This window comes from Colobus angolensis, unplaced genomic scaffold (genome assembly GCF_000951035.1).
Source record: "Colobus angolensis palliatus isolate OR3802 unplaced genomic scaffold, Cang.pa_1.0 Scaffold19, whole genome shotgun sequence".
NCBI classification, from domain to species: Eukaryota; Metazoa; Chordata; class Mammalia; order Primates; family Cercopithecidae; genus Colobus; species Colobus angolensis.
This window is the reverse complement of record NW_012115043.1, coordinates 14,600,323-14,623,560: the sequence shown is the minus strand read 5'-3', so window position 1 is coordinate 14,623,560 and position 23,238 is coordinate 14,600,323. Positions and strand designations below refer to the sequence as shown.

Below are 23,238 nucleotides of genomic sequence, written 5' to 3'. Positions count from 1 at the left end.
GGCCACTGCACTCCAGCCTGGACGACAGAGCGAGACTCCGTCTCAAAAAAAAAAAAAATTAAACCGAAACAGCAACAAAAAAGGATTGTTTTGAACCTGAATGTGGAAATCTCAATGTCAGGATATTTAAAAAATGGATTTTGTATTCCATGTATACAGAAGGAAAAAACATTTTAGGTTTTAAGCTGAGTTTTAGGTTTTCTCACTGGGGCCCTGAAAATTTATGTGGCAATAGGTTAACAAGAGAAAGACAAGCAGAAGTTTTTTCATATGTGCATTGCATATACACATGAGTGTACCCAGAGATGAGTTACTCAAAAGGCTGTTTAAAATTTGGAGTTTGTATACCTAACTTGGTGGAGGAAAGAGAGGGGAAAGTAAGGGCACTTACGGTAAGCAAATGACTTTTTATAAAAATAATTGGGTCTTCAGGATAATAGATTGAGGATAGGCTACTTTGTGTCAGTGCCTCTCTGGGTGTGGTGCTGACTTCTGTCTTCAAGAAGAGAGATTAGAGTTGCTCCTGGGGAGAGTTTTTATGACAATTGAGTTCTTTTAGGAGGCTCTGCTTTTAGGCAGATAAGGATTTCAGAAAATGAAATGCCTTCAGCACAAAATAATTCTTATGCCAAAGTGGAATATTTTAGGATAGCATATCCTGATCCACCTTCACATGCACTGGGAAACTTTTATTAGTTTTTGAACAGTGGAATGTAATGGTGAAGGTGTTCTGGTATGGATAGATGGGAGCAAAGAGAAGCTAGAGGCAGGGGTATCAGTTGGGAGGCAAATGCTTATGTGTTCATCCACAGGAATCTTAAACCAAGATGGTGATTGTTATGGGCAGAAAGAAAGGGATAGATATGAGGCACATACTAAGGATTATCTTTTGGAATTTGTTCACTCTTAAAATGAAAGTGACAGAAAGAAATAGATGATGCGTAGTACAAATAAGTTTACATTCTGGACCAGAATAGGGCATATTCCTGAACTTACTTGAAAATAATTTGATGACATCTTACTGTTTAATGTAAATGCTTTTAATATAAATAAGTAGCATTTAATTATATAAATTACTTAGAGTTCTTACACTTTATAGGCTTTGTTTTCTTATACTTGTGTTCCTATACTTCTGACTGTTTTGTACTGATGGTTGTATAAGTCAAATCATCAAATGACCTAACTTCATTTTTTTTCCCCCTTTTTGAGACGGGTTCTCATTCTGTAGCCCAGGCTGGAGTGTGGTGGCACAATCTCAGCTCACTGCAACCTCTGCCTCCTGAGCCCAAGCGATCCTCCCACCTCAGCCTCCCAAGTAGCTGGGACTACAGTCACACACCACCATCTGCTAATTTTTTTGAATTTTTTCTAGAGACAGGGTTTCGCCATGTTGCCTAGGGTGGTCTTGAAGTCCTGAGCACTAGAGATCCACCTGCCTCAACCTCCCAAAGTGCTGGAATTACAAGCATGAGCCACCATGCCTAGCAGACCTGACTTCTTTGTGCACATGTTATATGGAATACTTCACATGCATGAATTCTTTTAAAGATTTTAGCTTATCTGTAAGGAATATACTATATACTACATCCTTTTAAAAATATTTTTCCTGTATTAAATACAATGTTTATTGTAGAAAATCAAAATATGGATGAGCCAGAAAATAAGAACATCCCTTATTTAAGAACATTTAAACATCTTAATAAGAACATTTCTATATGCCCAGGGCTACTGTGCTGCTTTAGTCTTCTGCTCTAAAGTTATTCTGCAGGGTACTCTATCCATAGCTAATGTTGGGAGAAAGGCAATCTAATTAAGCTTATTTACATTAATGAGTATTGGTAATGTGTTATAGTACAGAGAACATAGGATTTGGAATCAGAACCTGAATCTTAGCAATGTGCTCGGCCTTCACTACATTTATGAGCTTGGGTATAATCACTGAGGTTGACCTCAGTGATTCTCATTTATAAATGATTTCTCATTTATAAAATGGGAATAATAAAACTTGATTATCAGGGGATTGGTGAGTGTGAAATAAGATAGAAAATGCATAGTAAATATAGTTTGAAATATGTAAAAATCTACATACCAGGAATCATTGATAATGAGTGATGGACTTCTAATTCTTACATTATTTGCATTTTGAAGTTTTTTGGCCACTCATATTGACCACAGATTGATAGAATCTTAGATGTTCATTAAAAAAATATATATTTCAGAGAATGGAAAAGGGAAAAAGAGTTGGTGTAGGAATCACTTTGGTAAGCAGGCTGACATAGCCTCAGTTTATATACTCAGGGATGCCTTCCTAGAGCTGTTCCTGATTCTTTCTTTCTTTGAACCCACCTAATCTCTAAAAGCTAACTATGCCCAAATGGTCAATAAGCCTCTCCTTACACTACTGTGCTCCTGCTGTGTGATAGTTGAGGGTAGGAAGGCATTTGAGTTTAGAGGAGCGTTTCTGAAGCTTTAATGCTTATAAGAATCATCCAAGGATCTTGCTATAAAATGCAAGTTCTAGTTCAGATCATCTGGTGTGGTACCTGAGATTCATAATTTTTACAAACTTCATGGCCTTGCCTCTGGTCTGAATATTACACTTTGAGTGGAGTTAAAACATGAATGATGTTTTTATGTGACTTTTTTATTTTTGAAGCTATTTGTAGCAGTGTTACTCATATAGTTATTATATATACTCTTTAACATTTCATGTTAATTTCTTCTATTTAATACAGTCTTGTTCTCTGTGTAAGTAAAGCCTCAAACTCATTAGTTGCCCCAGGGTAATAATGAGGGTAACCAATACTAGCATAAAGTGGTTACATAGGAGAACCAATACCAAGTTTTTCTTTCATTCTTAAAACTTTGTCAACATCTCTCACTAATGGTAAATTAAATGTGAAATTTTAAATAAAATTACTAAATATAGAAATTCATTACATTTTCACCATGTTACAGAGTATCCATGTAAAAATCACTGATATGTAATAGCCAGTGTATTCATTTTTTTTTTTTTTTTTTTTTGAGACGGAGTCTTGCTCTGTCGCCCGGGCTGGAGTGCGGTGGCCGGATCTCAGCTCACTGCAAGCTCCGCCTCCCGGGTTTACGCCATTCTCCTGCCTCAGCCTCCGGAGTAGCTGGGACTACAGGCACCCGCCACCTCGCCCAGCTAGTTTTTTGTATTTTTAGTAGAGACGGGGTTTCACCGTCTTAGCCAGGATGGTCTCGATCTCCTGACCTCGTGATCCGCCCGTCTCGGCCTCCCAAAGTGCTGGGATTACAGGCTTGAGCCACCGCGCCCGGCCCAGTGTATTCATATTGTTTTAAATTAGGATTTTGTCTTAGGAGAGTTATCAAGTTCTATTTATTTCTGTGATACAAAAAATATTCAAATTTATATTATAGAACTCTAAGGAAATGAATACTGGATTTAGTCAAGGCAGAAATACCAAGACACAAGGGGGCACTATCTTACCATAATCTGACTGAATTTAATTTAGCTTTTTGTTTACTGTGTCTTTCGTTTCCAAAATTCTGTCTTCTCTCTAGTTAAGCATGAAAACTTAAATATTATACCTTTCTCTAAAGCTGTAATACTTAAATCAACTAAGCTTTCAGATTTCACAAATCAGATGTGCTCTTAGCAACATTCAGGAACCCTTAATTGTATTTGGCATGAAATTGGAAAGAGTGGATGATAATTAGAGATGGTGTAACACACTGTTAGTGTTTAGGTCTGCGGTGGGGAAAATCACTGTAAAAATAATTCAGTTGATTTGGAGAAATATAGTGCCTCTGTTAGGCAGAAATGAGTTGGGATAAAGATTGAACTGTTATAAGCTGCAGCTGCATTTGCCATAAAATACCAAGTTGGTGCTGATGAATGTTTTGTTTTTATTGTCATGGAAACTTGGAGCTGGAGAATGGATATTCTATTCATCTGGGAAAATAGCAGTGCTTTGCATAAAACATAAGGGCCTTCCAAAGCAGTTCCTTAAATAGATATTGGCTGAATATAATCCAAAAAGTTGAGGAAGTAAAAGTGAAATAAATGCAATCATTTCTGGATCCCTTCTTTTATTCTCAGTACTAACAGTATAACCTATATTCAGTTATTAAACTTATTACTTCTAGAAAGTTGAATTCCAGTAAGCATGGTATTTGTTTAACTTCAGTATTAATAGTTATCTAACCCTTTAGAGCTATCTTTATGTTTATTTCCTTAATCATAAGATATCTTTTGGGAACTCTAATTCTATATCCTATTAAACAACTACTTCTGATCCCCAAATAGTTTGTTTTTTAAATTAATCCTGCTTATCTGCTATAATCTTTCATTGAAATATTTTAAAGCATTTTATGCTTTTTTTAAAGCTTTACCCAAAATAAACTTTTAACCGTAAAAGCACTAACTGAGATCATTGCATGTTCTGGGGCAAAAAAGAAAGTATAAAATAAAAAACCTATAAAGATGCAATTAAATCCTTGTGCATATTTTATAAAGTTGTGAATGGAAAGAGACAGTCACGGGAACAGAAAATGCAAAGGAGTTTTGGGTTCAGTTATCACATATGTGATAATAGCAAAATACAAATATGGAAAATGATATAAAATGTAGATAAAGTGGCAATACAAATTAAAACAGAGTTCCTAAACTTTATAATAGCAAAAGGGGAAATTGCGAGTTATAATGATTTTACCAAAGGTTACTGACCAAGATTCATTATCTCTGCAATGGAAACTAGACAATTTTTTTTTTTTCTTTTTAAACAAAGTCTTGCTCTGCTGCCCAGGCTGGATTGCAGTGGTGTGATCATAGCTCATTCCAGCCTCCAAATCCTGGGCTCAGCAATCCTCTCGCCTCAGCCTTCAAATAGCTGGGACTACAGGTGCACGTCACCGTGCCCAGCTAATTTTTTTTATTATTATTTGTAGAGACAAGATATCGCTATGTTGCGCAGGCTGGTTTCAAACTCCTGGGCCCAAGCAGTCCTCCCACCTTGACCTTCCAAAGTGCTGGGATTATAGGTGTGAGCTGCTGTACCAGGTCAATTTTTTTTAACATTATAATAAAAAAAAAAAAAGAAAGGCTAGAGTGGGATTATTTTAGATAGTATAGTCAGAGAACCCTTCTCTGAGGAAATAATATTTGAATAAATGCAAATGCACCTGTAGTCCCAGCTATTTGAAGACTGAGGTGAGAGGATTGTTGAGCCCAGGGTTTGGAGGCTGGAATGAGCTATGATCACACCACTGCACTCGAGCCTGGGCAGTAGGACAAGATTGTTTAAAAAAAAAAAAAAAAGTCTAGTTTCCCTCGCAGACTGAAATGCTGTGACAAAAGAACAGTTCACGTAGAGGGGCTAACAAGCCAAGCAAGCAGCCTTCAGTGGAAGAGAACTTGGAAAGTTCGAATGTTCCAGGAAAGTGATAAAATACAAGTTTAGAAAAATTGTTTTTTCAAAAAATGCTCAAATGGCCAGGCACAGTGGCTCATGCCTGTAATCCCAGCACTTTGGGAGGGAGGCCAAGGTGGGTGGATCGTTTGAGTCTAGGAGTTCGAGACCAGCCTGGGTGATGTGGCAAAAAAAAAAAAAAAAATACAAAAATTAGCTGGGCATGGTGGCATGCGCCTGTGGTCCCAGCTACTCAGGAGGTTGAAGTGAGAGGATAGCTTGAGCCCGGAGGTGGAGGTTGCAGTGAGCCAGGACTGTGCCACTGCACTGCAGCCTGGTTAACAGAATGAGACCTCATCTCAACAACAACAAAAAGCTCAAATGTACTTACAAGCATTATAACTAACAACATGACCAGTTTTCTCACGTGAGACGGGTCTAGGTGTGGTCTTAAATCTATGTTTACAATGCCAGGATATACACATCCCTCAAACAAAGAACAAGAGTGCTTTAAAATTTTTAAGTATAAATTTCACTGTTATTTAGCATATAGTTTTGTGAAAATATTTTAATGAAATTGGTGAGTTTTTAAATTATTGAATATAAAAGTGTCAAAATAAGTGTAAATATGACTTAACTTGCATAGTGAGAGACAGACCTCTAATTTAAGAAGCAGTATAATTTAATAATAGCAATTTTCACCAGTATTTTTCATGCCCTGTGGTTATCTGTAGCATAAATTTAGAATATATGTATGTGGGGAGGGGTTGGGGCCAGGAATTAAAGACCTACACAACAAAATACATGATAGTGAATTTAGAGAACTGGTCAACAACATGCCAAAGAAAATAGAAGAGAACGAGGAACTGGACATTGTATTTCATAACTGAAATGATGAGAAAGAACTGGAAAATTGCCAGCTTTTTAACCTTTTAGAAATAGCTATGTGTGTAGTTAGTGCAGGAGATCATATTCTTAGAGCAGTTTGTTCTAAATTCAAATATGTCAGCAGACTTAGTGGAATTCAAAGTATTTTAGAAATAAAACAACTAATATTGGAAATGAGCACAATATCATAAAAACAGAAGTAGTTTAGCAAAGTTTTTAGATTGCCCAAGAGTTTATCAAACCCATTATCTGTTACGGTAAAGTCTCCCTGAGTAGGATGTTTTTAATTTAGGCTACTTCAAAAAGTAAAGATACTAGCAAATGTAGATCCATCTTTTCAGGTTATCTTCTACTTTATGCACTACTCTAAGCAGTTTGTTTGTTGAAAGTCTGATTATTTACAGAAGTCAAATTTTGTTATGTTCTAGGCTTTTCTGATCTGTAAAAATGGGTTTGATAGAGAAAGACTAGGAAAAAGCTTTTTCATTTTTTTCCTTTAAAGGGGGTGTGTGGAATGGTTTCTAAGAGGTATAAAAATCTTAGGTAGTTTCATAGTGGTCCTAAATCATTACTTTTCAGACATTTGACAACAGGCACTCCTGAGAGCAGGAAAACAAGGTGAGTCCTGCAGTTACTGGACTCTCTCACTGCCTGGAGGAAGATTCTGGGCCACAACAAAAAGAGAACAAGATAATCAGACACAGCCTGGCAGTCTTTGTGAGTTGAGAAGACAAAAATCAGAATTCAGAGAAGCCAAGGGACTGGGATTTATAGGGTAAAAAGGAAGCAGCAGAGAGAGAGCAAGGGAACTCAAGATCTTCCGAGTTTGCTTCCAAGTCTTTGGCCAAGTACTGATATGTACATGCATGTATATGCATGAGAGGAAACAACTTGAGACCAGGGAAAGCTCACACAAAGCTGGGAATAATTCTTCCTCCAACGAACCAAAGTGGAAAGATCTCATAATTAACAGGGTGTGTGTAGTCTTCGAAAGGATATTGTGTTGGTGGTGCTAAATTAGACCTGGACTGAAGGGTGTTCTTGACCCACTGTTAGAAATACTAAAGGCAAACCTGGAAAAGGAGCAAACTGATTCCAAGTCACTTAACTGCTTGCCAGAACAAAGTCTGACATTCTTTGAAGGAATACAGCAAAATCTAGCACCCAGAAATACAAACCTTTTAAGGTCTGGCATTGACTTAAAACTTACTAGACATGAAAAGAACAAGAAAAAAATATACCCTATAACCCGGAGAAAAAGTAACCAGTAGAAACAAGAGTCCAGGAAATTAGAGAGATGATGTAACCAAGCAAGGGTGTTAAAATGGCTTTTATAAATATGCTTGATAGCTCAAGAATGTAGAGTAAAATAATGAATATGATGTAGGGATAATGAATGCTATGAAAAAAACAGAATTTATTTATTTACCTCTTCTCCCTCCCTCCCTCCATCTCTCCCTCCCTGCCCTCTCCCTCCCTCTCCCCCTCCCTTCCCCACTCTGTCCCTTCCTTCCTTCTTCCCTCCCATCCGTTCTCCTCCTTTCCTCTCCCCTTTTCCTTTTCCTTTCCCTTTTCCCCTTTCCCCTTTTTTCTTCCTTTTTGGAGGCGAGGTCTATCTCTCTGTTACACAGGCTGGGGTGCAGTGGAGCTATCATAGCTCACTGTAACCTTGAAATATTGGATCAAGTGATCCTCCTGCTTCAGCGTCCCAAGTAGCTAGGACTACAGGGATGCACCATTTCTGGCCAATTTTTTTTCTTTTTTTTCTTTTTTTAGAGACAGGGTCTTACTATGTTACCCAGGCTGGTCTTAAACTCCCAGTCTCAAACCATCCTCCTGCCTTCGTCTCCTGAGTTGCTGGGATTATATGTGTGAGCCACCACACCAAGCCCCCTAAATGTCATTTCTGGAGAGATGAAAAATACAGTATCTAAAATGGAAAATATACTGGTTGATATTAACTGCAGCTAGTTCACTTCAGATGAAAAAAAATCAGTGAATTTGTAGGCATAGAAACAGAAACTATTCAAAATGAAGATCACAGGACCTCCAGCTTCTATCTAGGATGTGGAAAACTATAAAGAATGCTGCTTTTGGCCAGGCATGGTGGCTCACCCCTGTAATCCCAGCATGTTGAGAGGCCAAGGAGGACAGATCATGAGGTCAAGAGATCGAGACCATCCTGGCCAACATTGTGGAACCGTGTCTCTACTAAAAATACAAAAATTAGCTGGGTATGGTGGCACACACCTGTAGTCCCAGCTCCCTGGGAGGCTGAGGCAGGAGAATCATTTGAACCCAGGAGGTGGAGGTTGCAGTGAGCTGAGATCACACCACTGCACTCCACCCTGGCGACAGTGAGACTCTGTTTCAAAAAAAAAAAAAATGCTGCTTTCATTCTAGTGGTAAGGGAGGAAAGCCTGATAAACTACAAACTTTTAACTTTTTTGAACCCTTCAAAGAGGCCCAGGCAAACGGTTTCTGTAAGTACTGGGGCTGAACCAAAACAACAGAGAACTACCTCCATCACAAGCCTAAGGCATACTAAGCAATAGCAGTCTGCCACTGGGGCAGGGGCAAACGCTTGAAGAGAGACCCACTCTCAAGCACAGGTTTATACCATCTGTTAAAAGCTGAGGATGAAAGGCTAACAGAAAAGTTTTACAGCACCCCAGCCACATGCTAAACACTAGGCAAAACAGGTGATCTCCAGAGGGAATTGAAGCCTCTTGTATACTCAGAGACATCACAACAACAGTCACACCAAGCTAAACTCCTACTTAATTATCTGAATGTCTCACTCTAAAGTCCTTATATGGAAAGAGGCATACCCATTTCCAGGCCTAAATGTACTGCTGTTCTACCCACAGTCTCCTGCATCCATCAAAAGTATAAGTCACGCACATAAGCAAGAGAAAAACAAAACAAATATTGTCAAGAGGCAAAACAGTTAACAAAACAAGACTCAAAGGTGGCCCTGTTACTGGAACTATCAGACAAAGATATTGAAAGGATCTAGTGGAAAAGGTAGACAGCATGCATGAATTAATGGGGAATTTAACTGATAGATGGAAATAATGAGTCAAGTTGAAATGGTAGTAATAAAAAAAAAATGGAGGTAAATAATTCCTTTGTGGTCATCAGTAGACAACCCAGTTGCTGAAGAAATCAGTGAACTTGAATATAGGCCAGTATAAATTATCCAAACTAAAACACAAAGAGAAAAAAAGTGATAAAAGATCAGAGCTGCAGGACAGTATCAGTCTAATAGGTGTATGATTAAAGTTTCAGAAGGGGAGGGATAGATAATAATGCCAAAGAAATATTTGAAGAGATAATGGCCAAGAATTTCCCAAAAGCAATGAAAGACATCAAACCATAGATTCAAGATTTAAGAAACAAGAACTCCCCAACACACACACACACACCACACACATTCCCTTAGACATATTTAAAGTGCTGAAAACCAAAGATAAAGAGAAAATCTTGAAGACAACCAGAGGCAGAAAAAAAGCCACATCATGTATAGAGCAACAAAGATAAACTACAGCAGACTTTTCTTAAGAAACTTTGCAAGCAAGGTAATAGTGACATCTCTAATGTATTAAAAAATTTTAAACTGTGTCAACCCAGAATTACTTATCTGTTGAAAATATTTTCTTAAAAAAGAGGATAAAGACTTTTAGATATATGAAAAGCCGAGAAAATCCATTCCCAGCAGACCACAATAACTGTTAGAGTAAGTTCTTCAAACAGGGGGAATGTCACTCCAGACAGAAACTTGGATCTGCACCAGGGCTCAGCAAATTTTTTCGTAGAGAGCCAGATATTACATATTTTAGGCTTTGTGGGTCAGACTGTTTCTGTCACAGCTACTGAACTCTGCCATTGAAGCACAGAAGCAACTATAAACAATACTTAAACAAGTGAGCATGGCTGTTTTCCAGTAAAACTTTATTTACAAAAACAGGAAGCAGACCATGAGTCATAGTGTGCCAAGCCATAATCTGTACAAAGAAATGAGAGCTCCAGAAATGGTAATAATGAAAGTAAATATAAAAGACATACGTTTCATCCTTTTAAATCACACTATAAAACAACTGTCTAAAGCAAAATTAGCACATTATATTGTGGGTTTTATAAAATATATAACAACAGTAACCTAAAAGATGGGAGGAAGGATTTTGGAAAGTAGACTCTGTTAAAGATGTATATTGTAAACTGAGGACAATCACTGAAAAATTAAAAAGAAATGTAACTTATCTACCAATAGTGGCTATTAAATGGAATGCTCAATCTAAAAGCAGGCTGAGAGCTGGGCATAGTGGCTCACACCTGTAATCCCAACACTTTGGAAGGTGGGAGGATTGCTTGAGGCTGGGAGTTCCAGACCAGCTGGGGCAACATAACAAGACTCTGTCTCTACCAAAAAAAAAAAAAAAAAAGCCAGTTGTAGTCTTAGCTGTTTGGGCAGCTAATGTGGGAGGATCTCAGCCTAAGAGTTCAAGGTTACAGTGAACTGTGATCACGCCATTGCATTCCAGCCTGGGTGACAGAACCAGACCCTGTGTCTTAAAAAAAAAAAAAAAAAAGGAAAAAAAAGTTTGAGAAAGATGAAAGAACAAAGAACAAATGAGATGAACAGTAGACATCTAAGAAAATGGCAGACTTAAATTCAGCCATATCAGTAATATAATGCAGATTTTCAAAATGAAACAGAGATACCAAGAGATAGAGCAAATAAGCATTTGGCTTTTTTGATTCTCTATTTTCCAGTGGTTTTTGCACATAATTTTAAGAATAGGGCCTTCCCTAGATGAAAACATTTAAACAGTGAACTACTTAACGTCTGTTTACACACTGCTAACACTGGCCCTCCTTTTTACTGAATAAAAATGGTTTGTCGCTCTTTCCCCCGTGAGCTTCAAACAAGAACCAAGCTATCTTGAACTAGTAACTTGGAACCATCAGACCCAAGGTGCTCCCCTAAAACCACTTTGCCCAAACCTTAGGGAAAAAGGAATAGGCAGGCTAAAGATTATATTCAGACATTTCTACCCTTTTTCCTCTATGTTACAAAATCTAAAACTCTGTTGAAATTCATTTTAGACTGTTCTTTTATGTTTTGACTTCTCAGGTGTTTCTACCACCTTCTCTGGATCTTGCATACTTTCTTCGGTGAATCTTTGTGTTTTTCAGTTGTGAACAGATTATGACTATGTATACAAAGAGATCCAGATACCCATTCATTAATGCTAAGAAGACTGACACTGTTAAATTTTCATGAAATGAAAGGCATAAAGAATTTTAAAACCTCTGAAAGTACCAGAAGTTTCCTTTAAATTCTTTGCCTAGAATCTACTTTTTTTCTCTTCTAATTAAGACTTTTTCCTTAAGCACGAACATTTAAGATATATATAGCCAATATAGTATTGTATAATATAGTCAAATGTATTTTCTAGTCAGTACATTTCAGTTCAAAAATAATAACTAAAATTTTATTACCCCTTGTTTGTCACTGTTCCATGCACTTAAGATGTTAATGCATTTTATCCTCACAAAAACCCAGTGAGGTAGAACTATTTTTATCCTTGTTTCACAGATTAGGCAACTAAGGGATAGAGCTGTTAGGTAATACTGATAATAAGCAACAAAGTGGGAATTTAAACCTGGTTAGTTTACATCTAGAGTCTTCATTCATTACCATTACCCCATGCCTCCTCTCTAATTTATTGTTACAGTGTGTTAGGATTTTTTTCTTTTCTTCCTTCCTTCATTTTTTCCTTCCATTCTTCATTCCTCATTCCTCCACTCACCAAATATCTACTCAGACACACTGTGATCTGAATTTACTTGCGTATCCAGTTATAATGAATTAATATATAAGATTTTTATTTTGAGTTATTCCTTACTCACAAATGAACTTTGGATTATGACCCATCAAGAAATTGAGACTGGCCTTTACCTATTTTCAAACTCAAACATAGGATGGCAGTAAATTGCAGTACTGGAGACAGCTCAGTGAAAATTGAACATGTCATATTCTATCCTCATGTAGCAAGAACTGTATTTAAATCTTAGCAGGCCAGGCATGGTGGCTCACCCCTGTAATCCCATCACTTTGAGAGACTGAGGTGAGAGGCTGACTTGAGGCCAGGAGTTCAAGACCAGCCTGGGCAACATAAGAGACCCCATCTCTACAAAAATGTTTTAGAATTAACCAGTGTGTGTGTGTGTGTGTGCCTGTAGTCCTAGCTACTTGGAAGGCTGAAGCAGGAGAATTGAACCCAAGAGTTCAAGGCTGTGAAACGCCACTGCGTTCCAGCCTGGACAACAGATCAAGACCCTGTCATTCATAAATAAATGAGAACATAAAACACATACATACAGTCTTAGTAGATCCTAAGTGGGATTTAAGGCTCTCTTCTGGGCTTTCTCCATGTGTTTCAACAAAATGAAATAGTTACCATTTGATGGCTATCTATGTATTTTCTTTACACACAAAGTGTACAAAATGTGCTTCGTTTCTGTATTACATAGGTAGAAGCTGTTGAGTCTCAGTCAAAAATTTTATTGACATTTTGTTTTTCTTAATCTGAATAGAAGTAAGTCTTGGTAATTTTAAATATACTGACCTCAGTTTGCTATATTCAGCAAATATATTCACACCTAATTCTCAAAAATGTATTAAACAAGTGTTTACACTTTGGTTTTATAACTGCACATCATCATTATTATAAAAATCCCTCCATTTTTAGCAGCTTATCCTTTTTACTATGTGCAGTGCCCAAATTGACATTCCATCAGAGGGGTATGTCTTATTAATAGCAAAGAGTTGATGAGTATATCAATTTCATGGGGCATTAAAAGAAATCATCTAGTCCACACTTGTCCCACCCCACTCTATTTTTCAGGTAAAAAAACTGAGGTCTAGAGAGGTTTAATGACTTATGTATCTCACGTAGCTAGTTCACATCAGAGACTCTTGACTCTTATTTCCATGTTTGTTTCATTCCGTTGGCCTGTTTATGACCAGATAGTTGATGAATGGTAGCAGTTCCATTGACTAGTTTCTTTCCTTCTCTTCCAATTCTTGCTGTCAGGGGAACTGGCTAATTAACAATCATTTATTATCTACTATTTTAGAGCACAGTTCTCTTAAGCTGTCTCTCTGCCTTCACATGGCTTTATGCCATAGATGGAGCCTTGGAGTAGAATCTGTCCCTGGCACGCAAACAAAACAAGGCTAGAATTCCAGACCAGTGTTCTCTGAACAAGTGGCATCTGCCTTCTGGTCCCTGGGTGCCATAAAAAACAGAGTTAGACACTGACCTTGCCTGGTAAGGTCATGGTCTAAATTAAACAGTCAAAATACAAAAAAGATGTGAGAAAATAATGGGATTTAGCAACAATGAGCCTAATGTTCTGCTTATCATTGTATAATGCAAGAAATTTCTTAGACGAGCATTGACAAAAGAATTTGGTGGAAACAGAGTCAGTGTGTCAGAAGGAGTAAATTATTTAAGTGTGTGAATACCAAGATACATTAATGTCAGGAAGGAAATGAGATGCCAAAAGTACACGTATATGATAATTTGCTCCATCTTCCCCCAAATTATCTTGTGATGTGATTGTTACTTGACTTTTTCTTTGTTTTGGAGTAAGTGGAGTAAATAAGGTTAAGGCATTGAATGAGTAGCTCAGTTTATGTAGTCTTTAGAAAGCTGTAAACCATAAAATTATTTTAAATCCTTTTTTAAGAATGAGATAAACATTAAGACACCAAGGTGACTTGATTATTTTTAAAGAATACACATTCGTGATGGGTTTTTGGGTTTTTTTTGTTTGTTTGTTTGTTTTCTCGTGAAAAACAGCCCCCTAGTTCTGTAATCTTTTGAATTGCTCTAAAAAATGAAAATGTCTTTATTTCTAAATCTAAACAACATGTGGTTGGGGAAATGTGGCAACATTAAGAAAAATACTCAAATTCTGAACTTCAGGCAAAGCAACGGTACAATACAGATGTAAATTATGTTACCAAAGACAATTTAGAAAATCCAGCTGTTAAGAAAAGTGACTCAAAAATGGAAGTTAGATTTTGAGCTACCTGTAATTATAGTTTACTTCTTTTTTTTTTTTTCTTTGAGACGGAGTCTTGCTCTGTCACCCAGGCTGGAGTACAATGGCATGATCTTAGCTCACTGCAGCCTCCACCTCCTGGGTTCAAGAGATTCTCCTGCCTCAGCCTCCCAAGTAGCTGGGACCACAGGTGTGTGCCACTATGCCCAGCTGATTTTTGTATTTTAGTAGAGACAGGGTTTCACCATGTTGGCTAGGCTGGTCTTGAATTCCTGACTTCAGGTGATCCACCTGCCTCCGACTCCCAAAAGGCTGGGATTACAGGCGTTAGCCACCATGCCAGGCCCAGAAAGTTCTGATCAGTGACTGAAATTAATCAAAATGTATTTATGTCATTCTGCCCTGTTCGTTCATTTAGAATTTTTTACTACCCACCCACCTCACCCTCTCAAATCGAATTGTGCTCTTCTAGCCATTCTAATGATGGAAATGTAAACTGTTTTCTGTAGACCTTCTAATCCTCACCTATTTATATTTAATTTGCAAATCTGATTTTAAGGGAAGAGAGGTGGAGAGCATGAGGAAGGGTAGTTGAGTTGGTGGATGCTTCCATCCTAGAATACTTCATCACAGATTTTAAAGTCTCAGAAAGTTGTTTCTTTTTTTTCTTTTCTTTTATTTATTTATTTATTTTTTAACAGTATCTCATTCTGTTGCCTAGGCTGGAGTGCAGTGGTGCAATCATGACTCACTGCAACCTAGACTTCCTGGGCTCAGGTGGTTCTTCCATTTCAGCCCCCGTGGTAGCTGGGACTACAAGTGTGTACCACCATGCCCAGCTGATTTTTTGTGTTTTTTGTAGAGTTGGGTTTTTGCCATGTTGCTCAGGCTGGTCTCGAACTCATGGGCTCAAGTGATCCACAGCCTCGGCCTCTCAAAGTGCTGGGATTACAGACATGAGCCATTGCACCCAGCCTAGAAAGTGATTTATAAAGCCTATTCAAATTGCCCAGGTCTGACTGTGTGCTTTTATCAGGATAATAGGATACTCCATTGGCACCTTAGCAATTCTGCCAGAGTTATTGATTGGGAAGCTGCTTACAGTTCTGATGCACATCACAGGAAGCTGGTGCAAAGTTAAGATGGCATATGTGATAAGATAAAGGCTGGGTTAGAAAAGTGATTACAACTGGGAACTTGCTAATCACTGACCTCTATAGGGATCCTGTGGTTTATCACTAATCTCACTCACACTTGGCATTTTCCTATGCTGCTGCCTCATCATTCATAGCTGTGTGAGTAATTTGGCATGGAGTGAACAAGAGGAGGGCATAGAGAGTCCAGCAGCTGTGCTTGTTGGCACTAGATATTTAAGTATCTTCAGTGTAGCCAGCAGTGTGGTTGGCACAAATGTTAGCCAATAATGCTTAAACAAATTGTTGTGAAGAAAATAGGCAAACGTTTATTTAAAAATCCCCTTTCTCTTTTCTTTAAAAACAAAAAATCTGGTCAATTAAGATCCTTTTTAGATTCTTTTTCTGTACGTTTGAGCAGATTACTACCAAAATAAAGTCTGTAATTCTAACAGTATCTTCTAGACAAGAATTTCTGAATACTTTATAAGTATTAATTAAACTGTGCAGGGTCTGTGGGAGATACATGTTATTCAGTTGATTTTCCTAAAAGAGTGAGCGGGGTCATTGATGTTAAGTGACATGTAACTTTCCCAGTTCACTCAATGAGAGCAAAACAAGAGCCAAGAGATGAATCCAGTACTCAGAATTCCCAGGTCTTTGCTCTCATACTCTACGGCATTGCAGATTTGCCCACTTTGTAAGTTAGCATTTGGTGTTTCTCCATATGGTTAGTATGATTCAAATTGTATGGTATTTTTGATAGAGTTTGCCCACAAAAGAGGAGTAAGTTCTCCACGAACAAAAAGGTAAGGTAAATAATGAGTTTTCAAAGACACTCAAGGGGGAGGAGGATAGTCTGCTCATAAAACTGTCATCAAATTTAGATTTGTGCACAAATATTTAGATTTGTCTATATAAGGGTTTCACATTGTTTCTATGAAAAGTAAATATGGAAAAGCGCACATGAGTTGCACATTGAAATACTTCATTTTGAACATAGTAATGTTGATCTCATTAACTTTTTTGAAACATCCAAGAATTGTTTCTAGGTTAAGCTTTTAGCTTTTAAGAAAAACCAGTCTCATACTAAATACTTAAATTATAACACATGGAGTTTTTCTGTGTAAAATATGCTGAATTCAAATTTATGAATGCAAATCAGAATATCTGACAAAAATGAACAGAAATAATATTGGCTTTCATACAGATAGGGAAGCTATTCTATTTTGTACTGCTACTTGTGAAGGCAACAGTTATTTCTTGAATAGTGTCTATTCATTGAAATTAATAAACTTGTCTGGAAATTTTTAGGTATTTACTGTACTGCTGCAGAAAGAAATGCTGAGCAGGCTTTATATTACATAATATCATTATCTCTGGCTGTTTCCTCATCAATACATTATTTTCTGTTGATAAGAACAGAGCACACACCATGAGAGTATTGTAGAATTGCTTTGGTCTAAATTTGCATGTTGAAGGAAGAGTGAAACTGAACACCATTCTCCAAGTGTAGATTGTGGCTTATCTGCTCTCAGGTTGCTCATAAAGACGTACCTGGGACTGGGTAATTTTTAAAGGAAAGAGGTTTAATTGACTCACAGTTCAGTGTGGCTGGAGAGGCCTCAGGAAACTTACAATCATGGTGGAAGGGGAAGCAAACACATCCTTCTTCACCTGGTGGCAGCATGGAAAAGTGCAGAGCAAAGTGGGGCAAAGTCCCTTATAAAACCATCAGATCTCATGAGGACTCACCATCATAAGTGGGGCAAAGTCCCTTATAAAACCATCAGATCTCGTGAGGACTCACCATCATAAGGACAGCATGGAGGTAACCACCTCCATAGTTCGATTACCTCCCACCGGGTTCCTCCCACAACATGTGAGGATTTTGGAAACTACAGTTCTAGATGAGATTTGGGTGGGCACACAAACCATATCAGGCACCTTCAAACTTTTGTGGTATTTTTAATAAATATATATTATCAAATACTAGATTTCTGTCACTAAAAAGAGCTAAGTATCTAACAAATGTAGCAGTACTTCTAAAACTTGGTCATCCAGTAGGCTGTAAGCTTTTTCATTGTTTGGCACCTATTGAGGGTAGAGCTTGCAGGGGTTGTTTTGTTTGTGTTTTGTTTTTTGTTTTTTGAGGCAGGGTCTCACTCTGTCTCCTAGGCTGGAATGCAGTAGCATGATCATAGCTCACTGCAGCCTCAAACTCCCAGGTTCAAGCAATCCTCCCACCTCTGTCTCCTGTGACTACAGGTATGCACCACCATGCCCAGCTAAGTTTTGTTTGTTTGTTTTTTTTTTAATAAAGGTCAGGTCTCACTATGTTGCCTAGGCTGGTCTTGAACTCCTAAGCTCTAGCAGTCCTCCCACCTCAGCCTCCCCAAGTGCTGGGATTACAGGCATAAGCCACAGGACCCGGCCAGAAGCTTGTGTCTTCCTCATCTCCTAACCTCTTCATCTGTCAGTGACTAGCCCATAAATGTTTGATGGAATGTATGGATCTTAGATTCTTCTGTCTAGTCAGTGCTTGGATATTTGTAATTGAGATGGAGAGAAATGGGAATGTAGAACTGTGCCTGTCCACTCCCACCTTCAATTTGACTGCCGATTGTATCTTATGTCAAAAGAATAGCAATAGTTTGTGTTTCTGTAAGCATTGAAAGGTTGCAACTAAGTATATTAGTAAGGTAGAGAGCAAGATAACTTTTTTTTTAAGTCTGAGAATATTTGTTAGGGTAACTAATGCTTCTAAGAGTTTATATGTCTGGAGAAAATAATGTTACGAACTTCAGTCATTTGCTGTTTCTTGAGTAAATGTTTTAAATACTGTATAAATTGAATAAATGTTTTAAATACTGTGTAAGTTAGTCAAAATTATCTGTCGTTTCTTGAGCAATTTTTAGTTTAGGTCAGAAAATGCTAAATCTGGTTAATGTAAACCGTGTAAGTTTAGCTACTTAAAATACCTTTGCACACAGTTATGTATCTGATGGTTTAATATACATATATATGTATTATTTTTGTATATTTTTCAGTAATATGTTGCTATTCTACTAGAGTTGGGTTTCTTAACCTGGGGTCCAGAGAATCCCAGGACAGAAGGAAAATCAGTGAACTTGAATGGGAAAAAATTGTCATCTTTATTTTTACCAATCTCTAAGTGAAAGTTTGCATGGCCTTCCATTTTGATTAAGGATAGCAAAATAGTCCAGACAGTACCTACAGTTTTTGTCCCAGTAGAACAATAGATATTTTCATAATTGTTGCAGATATCTTAAACTGTTATTTATGCTTTCAAATTATTATTAGTCCTGCTGCTAAATCTTATGTGTTAATAAATTATAGGAAATATGAGGTTTTTAAAAGAACATTTTGACAATTACATGGCGTTGTACATTAAAATACTTATATTTTGTTTTGTACATTTATAATCATGATTCTGAGAAGTCCACTTAAGAGGCTCATGCACATGTGCACACATCCATACCTATACACACCCACACCCCCACAACACAAGGGTCTGGTAAAAACCCTGTATTAGACTATCCCAGAAAATTCTTTGTAATAATTTTTTCATAGGTACTTCAAGGAAAATTAGATATGTGTTACATTACTAGTAGTTCTTAAACTGTTTTCAGCTGAAGTTGACCAGTTAAAATTGTCTGTATACTTCATTTATGTATTTTTATGTTTAAAAATTGCCAAAGATTTTTGATGTCAGATGCCTGAGATAAAACAAAGATAATGTATATGATTAATTTTAATTCATGAAAATAGTTCTTGTGAAAAATAATTTTGAAAGAATTAAAAATGAATGCCTCCTAAGTCTTAGACTGAGTATGCATATTTCAAGGAAACTCAAATTTATAAGTCCTTAAGAAAATAACTAGTTTCTAATAGATGAAAGGGTGAAATAAAAATGTATTTACATTTCAAATTCTTATTTGAATAGATTAAGTATCATTTTGAAAACAAGCTATCAACTTTCATTTCAGAAGAAACTTTTACTTTGTAACATCTTCAGCTTATGTTAAATTAGTTTTCGTTCTCTCGGAATTCAATGTCCTTTATGAAAGGATAAGAAATTTTAGGAATGTTAATAAGCACAGGAAAGTAAGTTTGAAACTTTAGGTTTTTTAAAATCATCTATTATATGGGTAGCCTCCACACAGATAATTAAGATTGTATTTAAAAGCTGTATATTATTAAAAACAGAGCTAATATTCACCTCTAACCTTGTTCCTTTTTCCACCTCAACGTTTTTTTTTTAAGAGTTCTTACTAGGACATTTGAGTCAAAATACAATACATTATTAACTCATGATTGAGTGTGGTGGCTCATGCCTGTAATCCCAGCACTTTGGGAGGCTGAGGTGGGCAGATCACAAGGTCAGGAGTTCGAGACCAGCCTGGCCAACATAGTGAAACCCCATCTCGACTAAAAATACAAAAATTAATCAAGTGTGGTGGCACACACCTGTAGTCCCAGCTGCTTGGGAGGCCGAGGCAAGAGAATCACTGGAACCCAGGAGGCAGAGGATGCAGTGAGCCGAGACCATGCCATTGCACTCCAGCCTGGGTGACAAAGTGAGACTCCCTCTCAAAAAAAATCAATCAATAAAAAATGTAGTTCACTAATTTAAAAAACTACACATGAATAGGATGTTCAAAATTGTTTATTGATATGATACATAATTATTTTTAAAAAGCCTCAGAAATGGACCAGTATCATTTTCATTAAAGTATGCATGTCATGCTGACTGATTGATGTAGAAGTTTTACAATTCTAAATCTGACATCTATTAACCCTTTAGATAGGCAAAATAATCCTTGTAATAATATGCCAGGCCTCCATGGCATACCTGTAACATCAGCACTTTGGAAGGCTGAGGTAGGAGGATTTTTTGAGCCCAGGAGTTTGAGACCAGCCTAGGCTATACTGTGAGATCCTGTCTCTACTAAAAATGAATTTTTTTTTTTTTTTTTTTGAGACGGAGTCTCGCTTTGTCGCCTGGGCTGGAGTGCAGTGGCCGGATCTCAGCTCACTGCAAGCTCCGCCTCCCGGGTTTAGGCCATTCTCCTGCCTCAGCCTCCCGAGTAGCTGGGACTGCAGGCGCCCGCCACCTCGCCCGGCTAGTTTTTTTTTGTATTTTTTAGTAGAGACGAGGTTTCATTGTGTTAGCCAGGATGGTCTCGATCTCCTGACCTCGTGATCCGCCCGTCTCGGCCTCCCAAAGTGCTGGGATTACAGGCTTGAGCCACCGCGCCCAGCCTAAAAATGAAATTTTAAAAAATTAGGCGTGGTGGCAAACGCCTATAGTCCCAGCTACTTGGGAGGCTGAGGTGGGAGGATTGCTTGAGTCCAGGAGTTAGAGGCTGCAGTGAGCTGTAATTATGTAACTATGCTCTAGCCTGTGCAACAGAGCGAGACCTTGTCTCAAAATAAATAAATGAATTAATTAAGTAAAACTAGTTATTACAAAATAAAACCATTACAGGATTGTACACTTGGAATTCTGACACACACAGCCTTTCCTGCATCTAATCAAAATGGATCAGAAATCCTCTTGGAAAAAGAAGATGGCAGAGACTGAAGGGAAATGCCAACTTAGAATGACTGGCATAGAAGGAATTATTGAAACTGAGGGAAGACAGTTATGTTCTTTGGCAGCTCCGGTTTCTAAATAAATAGGGAATTTCAGAGAACAACTTCATTCTGTGCTTTGCAAAAATCAGAAGATTGTGGGGAGGGGTCTGGTGGAGAGGGCATGCCTTAGAGAGACCTTGAGGCTACTCCTTCAATCCAGCATGTAAAAGCACCATGTTTGGGGGCGTTAGTTACTGAACCTCAAAAATGCTACATTGCAAATTCGCTTAGTATATTGAATACATATGAGTGAGTACCCTACTGTTAACACTGTGAGACTTAACATCCATTCTCCCTCAAGAACTGGCCCATACTATTCCTGATACTTGGCCATGGAAGTTTTGAACTGTGGGTATATTAGTTTGTTCTCACGCTGCTAATAAAGACATAACCCAAGACTGTGTAATTTATAAAGGAAAGAGGTTTAATTAACTCACAGTTCAGCATGACTTGGGAGACCTCAGGAAACTTAAAATCATGGCAGAAGGGGAAGCACAAACATCCTTCTTCACATGGCAGCAGCAAGAAGTGCCAAGTAAAAGGGGAAAAGCACCTTATAAAACCATCAGATCTTGTGAGAACTCATTATCACAAGAACAGCAGCATAGGGGTAACCGCCTCCATGATTCAGTTACCTCCCACCTGGTCGCTCCCTCCCACTACATGTCGGGATTATGGGACCTACAATTCAAGGTGAGATTTGGGTGAGGACACAGCCAAACTGTATCAGTGGATATAGTCACAATAAGAATTCTTTTTTTTTTTTTTTTTTGAGATGAGTCTCACTGTGTCGCCCAGGCTGGAATGCAATGGCACAATCTTGACTGCCCACAACCTCCATCACCTGGGTTCAAATGATTCTCTTGCCTCAGCCTCTCGAGTAGCTGGGATTACAGGTGCATGCCACCACACCTGGCTAGTTTTTGTAGTTTTGGTAGAGATAGGGTTTCACCATTTTGGCCGGGCTAGTCTTGAACTCCTGACCTCAGGTTATCTGCCTGCCTCGGGCAGGTTATCTCCCAAAGTGCTGAGATTGCAGGCGTGAGCCACTGCCCCCCGCCACAGCAAGAATTCTTACATGTCTCTGGGAAGAATATAAATGGGCATGGTGACTTCTGAGAATAGTAAGGTAATCAATGCCTGTAAAGCTGAAAGTTAGCCTCCTTTAATCTACCAGTTTCCCTTATTTGTTTCTGTCCTGAAAGGGTGTGTGTGTGTGTGTGTGTTTACAAGACGTGCAAGGATATTTGTTTCAATACTGCTCATGACAAACAAATATAAAAACTATCTTTCAGTAGGGGAATATATAAACTGGTTTTATTTGTATAATGGAACATTGTATAGCAGTAAAGATGCTCAAACTAGGGATCTGTTATCAACACATAGCTCAAAACATGATATATGGAAATGCAGGTTTCAAGATAAATAGCATGTAATTCCATCTGTTAAATGTATTAAATGCAAACAGTAATGTATATTGTTCAAGAATATGAATATATATTTAAGAGTACAAAACATACATGGTAAATATGCACATCAATATTATGATAATGGTTATCCAGAGGTGTGGTTTGAGCTATGTCTATACTGTATTAATTTTTATTTTTATTTATTTTTATTTTTTGAGGCAAAGTCTTGTTCTGTCGCCCAGGCTAGAGTGCAGTGGTGTGATCTTGGCTCACTGCAACCTCCGCCTCCTGGGTTCAAGCAATACTTCTGCCTCAGCCTCCTGAGTTGCTAGGACTACAGGCGCGTGCCACCATGCCTGGCTAATTTTTTGTATTTTTAGTAGAGACAGGGTTTCACCGTGTTAGCCAGGATGGTTTTATCTCCTGACCTCATGATCCGCCCGCCTTTACCTCCCAAACTGCTGAGATTATAGGTGTGAGCCACCGTGCCCGGCCCAATACTGTATTAATTTTTGAGAGAGAAAGAAGAAGGTTCAATCTGACGCAAACATGGGAAAACATTCTAACTAGTGGGTACATGGACCATATTGTTGGCTGTATAAATGTCTTTTTCATTCTTTTAAATGTGTTTTAAAATACTATGCATTGAAAATAAAGTATTTACATGTTACT

The 23,238-nt window shown here is 37.9% G+C and overlaps 1 protein-coding gene across 5 annotated transcripts in view; it reads left to right on the top strand.

Moving 5' to 3' along the window:
* Positions 1–23,238, top strand: part of TCF12 (transcription factor 12) — a 389,423-nt gene that overhangs the window by 238,735 nt on the left and 127,450 nt on the right. The window lies entirely within an intron of this gene.